General features: G+C 45.4%; 1 pseudogene; it reads left to right on the top strand.

The window, feature by feature from the left end:
• The first annotated feature begins 1,553 nt into the window (after positions 1-1,553).
• Positions 1,554-10,403, top strand: LOC128886242 (uncharacterized; annotated as a pseudogene).
• The last annotated feature ends 2,529 nt before the right edge of the window (positions 10,404-12,932 follow it).

The following is a 12,932-nucleotide window of genomic DNA, read 5'->3' on the forward strand; positions in this document are numbered from 1 at the left end:
CAGCGCCCATTTCGGATGCACCAAGGGACAAGAGGGGAGCTCTCCTAACGTACTCGTACACCCCTTACCTGTCTTATGCTTACCGCACCTTCCCTTACTATAGCTACTACCTGTAGGCGGCGAAACCAGGACTGACACTCGGGAAACTTTATGATTAAGATTACGGAAACGATTATGGTGACTCTCCATCGAATCTTGTGTACTATTCTAGTTGTAAACAAAACAGGATAAATCTCAATAGTCGAACAAAATTCTTTCCGATGTAATCGGGAACATTCCTTGCAAATATATTTCGATGTAACCACGATATTCTCGGATGTATATCACAATCTTAAATATACAAATTTATTCATATTAAATATGGTCCAATTGCATGTTTTACTCCTCCTTACCACCTGATAGATCTTGTGAGATCGATGGATTCATCTTGGCTTCTTCTAAATTTTATATCGATTGAACAAAGTAGAAGTTAGGGATAAACGATAGAGACGTAGTCCAGTGTTTCTTAAGGGCACCTGACAACTTATCACGATCCACGAAAGAAACATGGTTGACTTTACGAGTCTGTTATTTAATCGAGCGCCCCTCAATGAATCGCAATGGGTTTGAATCGATTCGAGGAATACACGATGGCACGTGACTTACGTGAATTACACAATAAGAATATATCACTGTAAATGAACACTTATTCCGTATTCCTCGGGACTTGATGACTTTAAGTACTTTCACTGAGGCTTCGGAGGATACGGACGTGACAGGAATCGACGCGGTCGTTCCTCGCAACCGCGGAATGTTTTTCAGGAGCCCCGATGGAAGTTAGCCTGACGTTTGTATCCTCCTGTCGTAGATTTTCCTATCGAACAAGCAATTTACGCAAGACAACATAGTTTGGAAACAGCCTGAAGCCCCGATTGTTTGTCGCGACATCTTACCTTGTCTCAATGATTGACGTGGAAGCTTCTTTCCGCGGTGGCGCAAGACAGAAGGATACATTGTCGTCAACAATTAATGTATTCTATTTCTATTTCTATTTTTGCATTTTTCATTGACCGTGAACATATAGTTTCCTATATTTAATTTCGAATGGGACAGGAGGATGGCGAAAATATTTGCAGTAAAAAAAAAAGTATGTATCGCTTTCATTCCCCTCTTTAACTGTATTTTATGCGAAAGAAGTTCGAGTCGCTTCTGAAATTTCCAATGAGTCGTAAAATATATTTTTGGCGGCAATGAAATTCACGAACGGCTGCGAGAAGACGATACTCTACATCGATATGTGTAACATCACCGATCCGTAACAGCATTGCCTAAGTGTGATCGATGAAAGTCAGCAAGAAAGTCTATTGTAATTCGTGGATGGTCGCGACCCGACTGTATTTATACATGTGCAGGTATGGCCGTGGTCTTAGTCGACGGGAGACAGTCCATCCTTGAACGAATTAGTTGTTTTTTGGTCTGGTGCTTCGATTAAATGTCGAGGGAACCCGCGAAAAGCATTGTAGTCTAGATAACGTTTCGTTCGTGCAGTGATAAGTGCAACTTGGATTACAAACATGAAGCTCCTTTTGGTAAGTGCTACCGCATAAAACTTCACCCATCTTGGCGATATAAATTTTGTTTCGAATAATCCCACATAATTTTCATTGGTATCGACAAATAGATAACGCAGACATTGTTGGCTCATCTTCATTTCAGGTGACGTGTCTGCTAGTTATGTGCTCCTTTTACGTCGAAGCGGCTGCTGAAGCCGAGCAAACCGAAGAGAAACCAGAGATTACAAAGTTAGAACTACTCGATCTCGGTGCAGGCGATAGCGACGACGATGCAGACGATTCGGATGTTCAAAGGAAAAGGGATTCAGGGTATTCGTACAAAAGGCCCAGTAGTTTCTCAACTACCTCCAGAGCTCGTTTCCAATTCGGACAATCCGGTCATGGAGGACGCATCGTGAACAGACATCCTGCCCAAATAAATAGACCCATCACAAAATACGGGCCACCAGGTTATCAAAACCCACCCCAATCGAGACCAGCTCATCACAGTCAACAGCATCGAGACAAACAGCCGTTCCGCGGTCACGCTGGTCAACAGCATTCGAGCAACCACGATAGTCGGCCAAATGGTTATTTGGAGCAGGAAGTTCCCAGTCCCATCAGACAGGTGGACTTCGTCGAACCTAATCCGATATCCAGCCAGAACAACGAACCCTTCGCGTCTCACGCTGCGAATTACCTACCGCCGCAGAACCAGAAGCTCCCAGGCTACACGGCACCCCCAACATTTTCGTTAACCCACGCGGCACAAATTTTCCAGAACCCCAACAACGACCAAGCGAATTTTCAAAGTCAACAGCTCCTGCAGCCCCAGCAACAAATATCCGACGCTGCTCTGTTTCTATCGCAGAACTCTCAAGCCATCCAGCAACTCTATGGCGCCCCTGCCACAGAGCAAGACTTCGCACCCAACGATTCACAGTTCACAGGCCACAATAACCAAGTTCAACACGCGAATGGGCAGCTGCAGAATTTCGAGACGAGTTCCTTGAGTCCTCAAACATTCGCAGGCCCCCTTCCGTCGTACGCGTCCGGAACGTTGAGCGCCCAAGAGACCCTGGAGCAAATCCAGTCCCTCGAAAAGGACAGATTGATCGTCCAGCTGCAACGCGCCCTCGCGACGCAAACTCAAGAGCAAGCTGCAGACGCTGCAGGAAGGTATGCTCAAAATCAGCCGAGCTTCGTTCAGAATCAAGATCTTCTGGCTTCCCTTGGACAGCGTACGAAGATTCACGGTTTAAACGCGCAACCGAGTACCGTAAACGTCGGCTCCGGAAATACAGCTTTCAATCAATCCCCTTTTTTGCCAGGGACAACAATCAGCCCGGGGTTACCTCTTAACTACGGGCTGCTAACGACCACTACCCTGCCACCAACGACCACCGCAACGACAACCACCACCACTACCACCGTGCAACCTCCTCAGGCCGCGAAGGGCGATGGATCCTCGCAGGTTGGCTCCACGCTGCAGCCTGCGCCTTCCTTGCCGACGCCCGCCGCGGGACTACCCGTTTACGGCGGTTTCGTGCCAACCCTAATCGCTGGTTCAGGTTTCCTATCGAACGTTCCTTCCTACGGTCCGAGTTTCTTCGCGCCAGGAACCCTCACGCCCGTCCAAACGTCAGGCTCCTCGCCCACGCACTTCGGATTACCCATTCCCACGGATCTCGGCCAGAAACCAACCACGCCATCGTCCACACCCTCGAATCCAACTACTCCGTCCACTAGCAGACCAAGCAGCCCTTCGTCACCGCCAATTCACGCCGTTCCTGTTCCCGTGCACCCCGTGGTGGCACCTCTTCGTCCAGTAACGCCTCTGCAGCCTGTGATTCCAGCGACGCCTGCTCACATCCATCCCCCTCAGTCGTCCTCGGTTTATCCAACTTACGGGATACAGTCTCCAGTGATCAATCCGTTCCTCTACAAGCCCGTCAAACCCGTCTACCCGTTATACTATTATCCAAACGTAGCCTATCAGCTGCAGAAACCTGCGTCGCCGACTTATCCGTGGAGCTACGCGCCAACCTACGCCACGCAAGCGAAACCGGCACAAATATGGAAATGACGGGTGATCCAGTTCCTCGCGAGTGCATCGTCACTCGCCTACCCTTATCGAGACTGACCGTTTACCCGCGCGGAAAAGAGAGACCGACGAGGTCGAAGAAGAAAGTATCGCAGCAGGCGTCAGGAAACAAAGTCGTGCTAGGTGGCACGGTTTCGATGATGACGCGACGAACGTGTTAATATGCACCGCTAGGTCTGCATTTAGCTCGGGTTTCGTTTAACCCATTGACTGCTGACAGCTCACACGTGTGGGAATTCTAAGTGTTACTTCCTTGGAGGTTCAACGGTCAGTGGGTTGAGGAGGATCGCCACCTTTGCGGTGGAGAAAAATTCTGGTACAGTAGCGCTCGAAAAATGGAATGTTATCGATACATGAAATGTTGGTAGAGAATTTTGTATCCTCTCAAGAAGATGGGATGGGGTGAAGTTCAGCCAGTGGGTATCTTTGTTGATAGTTTGAATTTTTACTTATGATATTTTGTGGCAGCATCGTGAGGATAGTAAATTATTAGAAATACGTAATAAGTTATCGGTTTTTCGAAACCAGAAAGGTGGTGCTCGTCCTCGAATTCGTATCTTTTCGATGGGAATCGTGCGATAGCGTTAATCGTTTGGCTGTGCTGTCGTGGGGACGCGGTAATTCTTTACCGATCATCAGAAACATTGTACACGTTGCATCGACCCTTGTTATTCGTTCAAGTATACGAGTCCTTAGCGATAAATCGGTAAAAGGTGCTTCCAGTTCGCTTATAAAAATAATCTTGCTTTTCGTATTAGTATGATGTGGGATAAACGGTAGAATTCGTTCAAATTTGTATGCTTTTCCATTGATGAAATCATGTATATACACCACTTTTATTTATTACTATCAATAAATATTTTTGTACCTTCAATTGGAATTTACTTGTTTCCTTAAGTATCAATTAATCAGCGAACAATTCGTATCGGACGATCCTGAACGGTGGACGTTTGCTTGGTATAAAAGGCATCTACCTAAGACAAAGTTTTCGACGAGCACTTGATATACAACTTTCTCTTCACGCTTAATTCTCTTTTATGAATCGATGTTTAATATATCCAACGATAAGTCTTCAAACAGTTCGAGAACGACTGCGGTAGATATAATATTCCAAAAAGATCCCGCACGAGGAGCTTCATCGTTTTGCGAGGATCACGTCGAAGAAAGTTCACCCTAGAAAACCGACTATCTCCACTTCCGGTCCGTGAGTGCGACAGGCCACGCCGCGGAACTCTCACCGAAGTCGTAATAGGCGACTGAGCGATCTGTAGTACCTCGATCGTGACCTCGAAAGTCGTTCGATAATTCTAACCACGGTCAACGCGGCCAGATTACTCAGATAATCCTGAGCATACGTAATACGCCCGTCGTCGACAGGTGCACACCTTCCCGTCGATGTCGTAATAGTTGGCCGCGTTCCTGTGAGGTAATTGTGGTACTTGGACACGCTTTCTTGCCAATTTTGCGAGACTCGGTCAGCGGGAGACCACGGTAGTCAATTCCTAGACACAACATTGTCGACCGAGTCAGGAAATTTAACAAAAGATGAGTCATACTTTGAGTTCCAATGTAAATGGCACCATTGCAGTCAGTAAAGAATGTTCGTTTATACGATTTGTAATTTTCCTTAGCTCGCAAGATGTCTTCAAGTTCGACGCGGCTCTTATGAATAAAATTTTCTGCGAGACTGAGCGAGACTCCTAATTCTAAATGAATTTCAGTTTCCCTATTTTCCATGCAAATGTCACTTTAACAAATGCGATCAAATTCGTTACGATTGAATAATATAGACACAGAGAGCGTTCGGAAGACAAGTAAATTGGGTTGTTTTGCGTTCTGATGTTAGACCAGTTTCTGAACCTGTTCATCGATGACATTACACCGTGGCGCAATGTAACCACAAAACGCTATCAAAGACCCGTGCGACCGAGTTAAGAAAACAAAGCGATGAACCTGCACTTGCACGATTATACCGCTAAATGTTCTAGATTTCTACAGGTATCCACTGAACAGGTATAATTGGCTCCGCGGGACGGCTAACTTATTTTGTGGAAACTAGGAGCCTCGAACGGAAAAACTGGTGACAGTTACGAATAAACGGCTCCGGTGGACGCCGCTCCGTCACGATACGCACAGGAAACCAGACTGTCAACTCACTTTCCGCGGCTGACCCGAATCTCATCCTAGTTTTCGTTTTAGCGCGCCTCGCGCACTTCTATCGTCTTACTTCGGACTCGTCCGGTCAGGATTTCTTCTCCAAAGCACCGTTGGGGAACTCGAGAAACCTAAGAAACCGACCGAACAGAAATCGGACAGGTGTGAATTCTTGTCGACCGTTTGTCGGGCGACATGGTCTGAGATTCATCCCAATTTCTCCCAGCGATCGATCTCCGTTTGGGAATAAATTCAACACGCAAGGTGTCGCTGCGTGAAATAATTTTTTACAAAACTCTACGATCGAGAGCGTAGTGTGTTTCTAAATTGTTATTGGTTATAGTGATTCCCAAACGTTTGTCATACTTCCCTTTTAATGAGCGATAAATATCGATTTATCTTTATCGCATCGGGGAGCCTAGTGTATTAAAATCATAACGCGCCAGAACGAAAGCCTTTCTGGTTTTTGCTACATGAAGGATCGCTTCGCGATCGTCTTACCTCATAGAGTTATTTATATCGCATACGATGTAACACCTAACGCTTATTCTCTACGCAATCGATACAATTAATTTAGTTGTATTCAATTCACAGTGCCATAACGAGCGTTCTCAATTACCTTTTTTCTGTGTATCGCCAATTATAAAAAGTCGAAGAACTTTCGATTGCTGTCGACGTCGAAGGAGGATGAAATTGACTCGATGCGTTTCTCGGGTGACTAAGTGTTTGTATTTTTGATGGCCCATGAATTCGACCCGAGAAATCGCTGGAGAATAATGGCGCTGACTTCCTTCATCCCACGAGTGAAAGTTTCGACATCAATCGGCGTTTTCAGCTGTTACAGATCATTGACACAATGGGCGGTTGACGTCGTCTGTTGTCTCGCATCGAGTGATTGCATTTTTCTGTTGCTTCTTTGACTCTCAGAAACAATTCATTTATATTCCATTTTGTCTCGACACCGATTTAACGCAAAAATTACTGTCATTCCACAGACTCGTAATGTTTTACGGTCACCATCCTGCGGTTATTTCGCTGCTAGTTTCTTCGTCCGCGACACTATTACGCCGCGCGAGAATAAAAGCGTAAAAAACACCAAAAATCTTGGTCAGTTTTTGCAGGGTGTTCGAGCATTTCACTTTCCAGGATCGACGCTACTTTCTGCGACTTGTAAATGTGGAGCGTGTGCAGCACACAAACTTTCATATATCGATGCACATCGCATGCGTAATTGACAGACGAGGAGAAAAGATGCTGCTTTCGTTAAATACTCATCGAATATCCTTTTCATCGACAGAGTTTCGCGATGCTACGTGCAAACTCTAACGCGTGACCGACTTGCATCTTCGCGAGTCAATTTTTACATCGTGAACGTGTTCGTGACGAACACTCTTATTCTTTGGATTAGGTCCAATACAATAGACCAATCCTAATCTTACGGTGAACTTCAAAGAAAACGTCTGTACTACTTTTTCTCAAACAATTTACCAAGAGATAAATGGCAGATCAAAGGATCAGGATTTTATCACAGTGGGTTAATGAGATTACTAGTGCCTTCGTGGAGGATGATTTATACCTACCTCTGGGAACCCGTTAATGGGATACGTTAATAATGCAGAGTCAACATTAATTGCAGACCTGAATTGAATCATACCCTCGATGCAATAGTTTTTGCGATGAACTGCGGTTTCACTATGAACTGAAAGAAACGTTTCTTTGTTACTTCAAATATACTCATTATAGAAAAACGAGGAACGTTCTCATTGCTAAAGTATGTATAAACAACTGTATGAGTACACTTGCACAGTAATCTTTTTCCGGAAGGAAATCTAGAGTCCCCTTCCATAAGAAAATTAGAATTCACCATGTCCTTTTACCAGATCATTTGACGAATTTCACAGAAAAACACTCCGAGTTACGTCTCGTAAACGTCAGCCAATTATCTACCAGGAAGAAGTTTTAATTATCGTGTCCCACGAGTGTCGGTGCTAAGCCATCTCAGAGAACTAATTACCGAGTTCTATGCTGTATTTCGCTACACGGTGTACTTTCTTCACTGATCCAATGTACAGAGTCGCTGAATAGAAACCGACGAATGTTTTGTTAATGTCTCTACTTAGGAGACATGCAACACCGTGTCATAAAAGTGAAATTTATGGTGACAATTGGTCGAAAACTATTTTTTATCCTTTTAATTTTGCATAAGGTAGAACTAGGCAATCCTTTGAAACTTCCTACCTTCCATACTTAAGCGCGCCCTATTAGATTCCACTAAAGTTTCGCTCGAATTTCTGACAAACTCTGAATAAGAAGTTTCTGAAAGGAACGTCGGCGTACACGTCCTAATTAGTCTCTTATTGTCTTGGTCGACGTAATTCGAAAGAGGAAACCGATCGTTTTCTTCCTACCTTTCGTAAGAGAGCATCGACTTCTCTAAAAGGAAGTTCTCGTTCAGGATCCCATGGAACAATGAGTGATAAATATCGATCTAGTCACTTTTACCACACATGGCACTCTCATTTGCAAACTTTGCATCTTCGTTTGAATCTACGATCGGCTGGAACGGGACTCCGCGATGGTGGTGGTGTGCTATGTACCAGCGCGGGGGATACTCACCTTCACCTAGACCTTTCTTTCTCCGTGTAAGAGGGGATCTGTATATAAAAGGACTCTTCTTGGTAGCAATGGCATCAGAAACCACAATTTCACTTACACACCCGGTTGTCACTTGGCCAAGAGAAATAGCGCACTGGATAAACACGTTCCAAGCCAACATGCGGACACTGGTAAGTGTCTCTCCAGAAATCTAAATCATTTTAACTGGAACCAACACCTAAACGTTCATCCATTAATTTATATCGTATTACTTCCACTCTATGCCTGATATACTCGATTTTATCAACCTTTTAAATTCGTATTTTTCAACTCACTTCACTGGCCCATTGCTCTTTTATTCAATTCCATCCATTAATATAAGTAATTGCCCGATTATCATGAGATCTTTATATATCGAATAAATAACGATACTTTATCATCTTTTATAGATATTACTGGGACTTCTGGTCCTCACCATTTCGAGCATATCCTGCAGAGAAGCGCAAGGAGAGAAGCGGCCTTCGAGACCACCAGGAAAAGGTAAACGCGGCATCAATGATTACTCCGGAAGCTATTCGTCCGGAGGATCCTCTTACAACTCGCCTCTTCACTCGAGCCTGAGCTCAGGATACAGCGGAGGATCAGTCGGAGGAGGATATTCCTTGGGACATTCCGGAGGTATTCAGAGTCTTCAAAGCTTAGGAAGCTCCCTGGGACACGGCTCGTTGGGATACTCTTTGGGATCACAAGGACTGAGTCTTGGGTCTGGAGGAGTCGGGTTAGGACATGGCTTCAATCTTCAAGGGCTCTCCTTGGGTGGACACGGCGGCCAAGCTTCGTACTCTTCGGCCAGCTTAGGGGGAGGAGGAGGAGGACAAACCATCGCATTGTTTAGCCCTTCTTCGAAGACTGGACCAGTCACTTTTGGACAAGGCGGCGGCAGCTCAGGAGCTAGTTCCAGTTACTCGTCGCCGCTCTATGCAACGGGTGTTCATGGACTGTCATCTTACGGCAACGGAGGTTCGTCGAGTAGCGTCAGTCTTCCAGCAATGCTGGGATCGTCTCACGGGTCTTACAGTCTACCATCAGCGTCTTTGGGCTCCTTAGGAGGTTCCTCGGGACACAGCATCTCTCTCCAATCATTGGGCTCTGGCTCGTCCCATTCGGTGAGCGGTGGATTGGTCGTCGACGCGGGGTCGTTTGGAAAAGGATCTGGCTCCAGCGGTTACTCCATCCCTCTATCTTCTGGATCCCACGGAATATCCAGTTCCGGTGGATCGGCCAGCTACTCGTTGCCTGTGTCTTCTGGATCATCTGGCGGTCACGGATCCTCCGACAGTTCCAGTTACACCCTCCCTGTTTCATCTGGATCCAACTCGTACTCTAATTACATACCATCTTCATCTGGCTCGTCCTCGTACTCCGGAGGAAGCTCCAATTCCGCTGTCTCTTACTCCGATGGTAGCTCCAGCTATTCGAGTCCTTCTGTCTCTTACTCTGGCGGTAGCTCTAAGTATTCCAGTCCCTCTGCCTCCTATTCTGGAAGCTCCAGTTATCCGAGTCCATCTGTCTCTTACACCAGTGGTGGGTCCAGTCACTCGAGTCCTACGGTAACATACGTTGGTCCTGGCTACTCTAACCCTCTTTCCAGCTATTCGAGCTCTGGTTCTAGCTATTCCAGCCCTAGCACCAGCTACTCTGGATCCTCGGGCGCCTACTCGGCCAGCTACTCGGCTCCCTCGACGTCGTACGGCACTCCTTCGGAGCCCCATGGATCTTACTCGAATCTAAGCCCCAGATACGTCGGACATCCTGCAGGGAAGAGCTTCGAAGGCCCAAGTTCCACGGGCAATAAATATTATGACACGATCTCTTACTCCAGTCCTAGTGGGAAATATTAAACTGTAGACGTTTCGAACAGGATCGCCCATCGAGGCTCGATTGCGTATCGAAACGTATTCGGAAGAGTTGATCGCGAACGTCGATTTAGAAGCAGGAACTCCTAGAATCGAAAGGCAGTGAGCTAATTTATAGTTACTTTATTAGCATAATTATCCTATTTAAGTTGCCGTTGCATATTTATATCGCTGTTACTTGCTTTTAAGGACCGTCATACGCGACATCGACGTTGCGACGTTTGTTACATAGCTGTGTAATCATTTTTTGTAATAAAGTGATGTTTTTGTAATAAAGTACGTTCTTTTATAATCATCTAACCGCCCTGTCCCCGAACCTCCCGATCTGGAAACCTCATAGCACGCGATGAATTCGTAAGCTTTCACCGCGTCGATAATTATCTAGACTACTGAAAACTAGAAAACGAGAATCAAAAATCTTGGACAGAAAGGATTCGTTCGCCTTCTAATTAAAAAACACTCGACTACGATTTTCTTCCACGCGAATTGAGAAGGTTGCAAGATCTCGTGGGATTCGCTGGAGAATCTGATATGCGTCTCGGACAGCAGGCTTCCTTCAACGTTGCGCGAAGCCTGTCGTGGTTGGAACATTTTTTCATTCATCAGAGTCCATTTCACCGTGAAAGTTATCGTTGGGAAAAGTAAACGGGAACGGTGGCTGCGTATAGTAATAATAATAATAATAATAATAATAATAATAAAAATGGCGACAAGAAGCGCTACCAAACCGTAAAAAGAGGATCACTTTTACTCCAAGGACAGCACCGGCGAAATGGGCGGATTCCTTTCTAAACTTTTGTTCTTTTTGGGAAAGTATCCTGGGGTCCCTCGTAAGCCGACGCTCGTGCACAGACCGGTTTAACATGATTCATAAGAGTACTGTTCCTTTTCTTCTGCTTTTATTCCTGTGACACTAACGGTACTCGTCGTCGGTGTAGTATTTCAGTCGCATTTGATCCGTATACGTTTTCGTTATAAACAGCGCATAGCAGCACAGTTCTAGCAATTGATATTTTCAAGTTTCGAGGAAGCTGTTCCCCTGGAGTACGTTTACACGGCTACCTAATTGCTTGCGTTTCATTTGACTAGACAAACGAGACTTCTGTAAATTACACTCCTTCTTAGCAGGATAATTTGTTACATCTTCTTCTGTATTAATAGCGTTGCACGGTGCCACGCTGGGATTAAAAGTTTCCAGCTTAAATTAGTTGGAAACTCCTCCAATTTTACTGTCTTCGCGAGAAGGAGAAGAGTACGTTTCGGGTCAATGTTGATCTAGAACTCTTCGAGCGAGGACGAGTATCGAAGTTTTCGAGCAACTAGAGAGCTTTATCGGGCTCGCCAGGGACGCTCTCAAGCTGGAAAACGCCATTTACTCGACAAGCTTTTCAAGGGACGCAAATATTTAAAACTTTATAGAGGATCCGGAGTACTCGAGGGCCTACCCGTATTACAGTAACCGTCTTTGTACCCTCATTGCGACGAACAAAAGTAATTTATCAACGTCGAATATCAGGCTTCATTCGCCGAGACTTTCGAATAACGACGGGCATAATTCTTATCTAGACGAAAACAGCCTTTTCCAAAAGTTGCAATTTCTATTCGCCATTTATTATTCCAATAAAGTTTTACCCAACCACGCTTCCAAACCGTTTCTCGTCCGACATAAAACAGCACCCACACATCTAGAAAGCGCGTGGATGCGTTGATGCAGTATTCCAGGTGATGTTCTCGAGCCCGACCTACTTCTGGACGATCGCACGTGCGCATGCACGAGTAAACACGCGTCTTCGTTGACAGAGACGTCGACGAGGGAACCGATGCAATCGGAGACGCGAGCCCTTTCCATGAAATCGCAGTTTCCGCGAGTCGCAGATCCGATGCACCGCCTTTATAAGGAACTAGGAAGCGTGCAACGCAAAGCAGCGTGTTTGCTGGCGGCAACAACATCTTGCGGGCTGGATCCCAGATTCACGGAACAATGGCAGACGTGACAGTTCTCGACAACGTTGCTACCCTCCTCGCGTAGCATACGGAAACAGACAAAATTCAGGAAACCGAAGGAGACTGGGTATGACTGTTCAGACAAGTAGACATCACTGATAAATTACTATAGTGGTGTTTTTAATGGCGATCTATATTATTCGAATATTTTAGCTATCTCTTAATACTAAGATAATTAACAATCAAATGTCTGCACGAAGGAGCTGCTAAAAATTAAAAGTACAGGGACTACATCGTTCCGAGCAACTCGTAGTATTATATTTCTTATATCTCCGTGGTTGAAAACTCAAGTTTCACTATTTTCTGACCGGTTCTACGAGCGACATACTTGCTCTTCACTCTCACGCCCGTCCCGGTAGGCGCGTCTCGAGCGAAAACAGGGAAAATTCTGCTCTTACTCTTCGCGGAACCGTTCCCTGCAACCGATCGTGACCGATATCGGAAATTTTAATTGCATACTATGATACACGGACGGATATATCACTGACATCGTAACGTTTATGGTGCTGAAATCGCCGTCAATTGCGATCAACAGTGTTCATTGTTATTTCGTCAAGAGTCCGATGTTTCCTATTCCAGACAATAACGCTTTCCGCAATCCCTCATGCGAATATCGCAAGAAAATGC

Source organism: Hylaeus anthracinus, unplaced genomic scaffold (assembly GCF_026225885.1).
Source record: "Hylaeus anthracinus isolate JK02 unplaced genomic scaffold, UHH_iyHylAnth1.0_haploid 11982, whole genome shotgun sequence".
Lineage (NCBI taxonomy): Eukaryota > Metazoa > Arthropoda > Insecta > Hymenoptera > Colletidae > Hylaeus > Hylaeus anthracinus.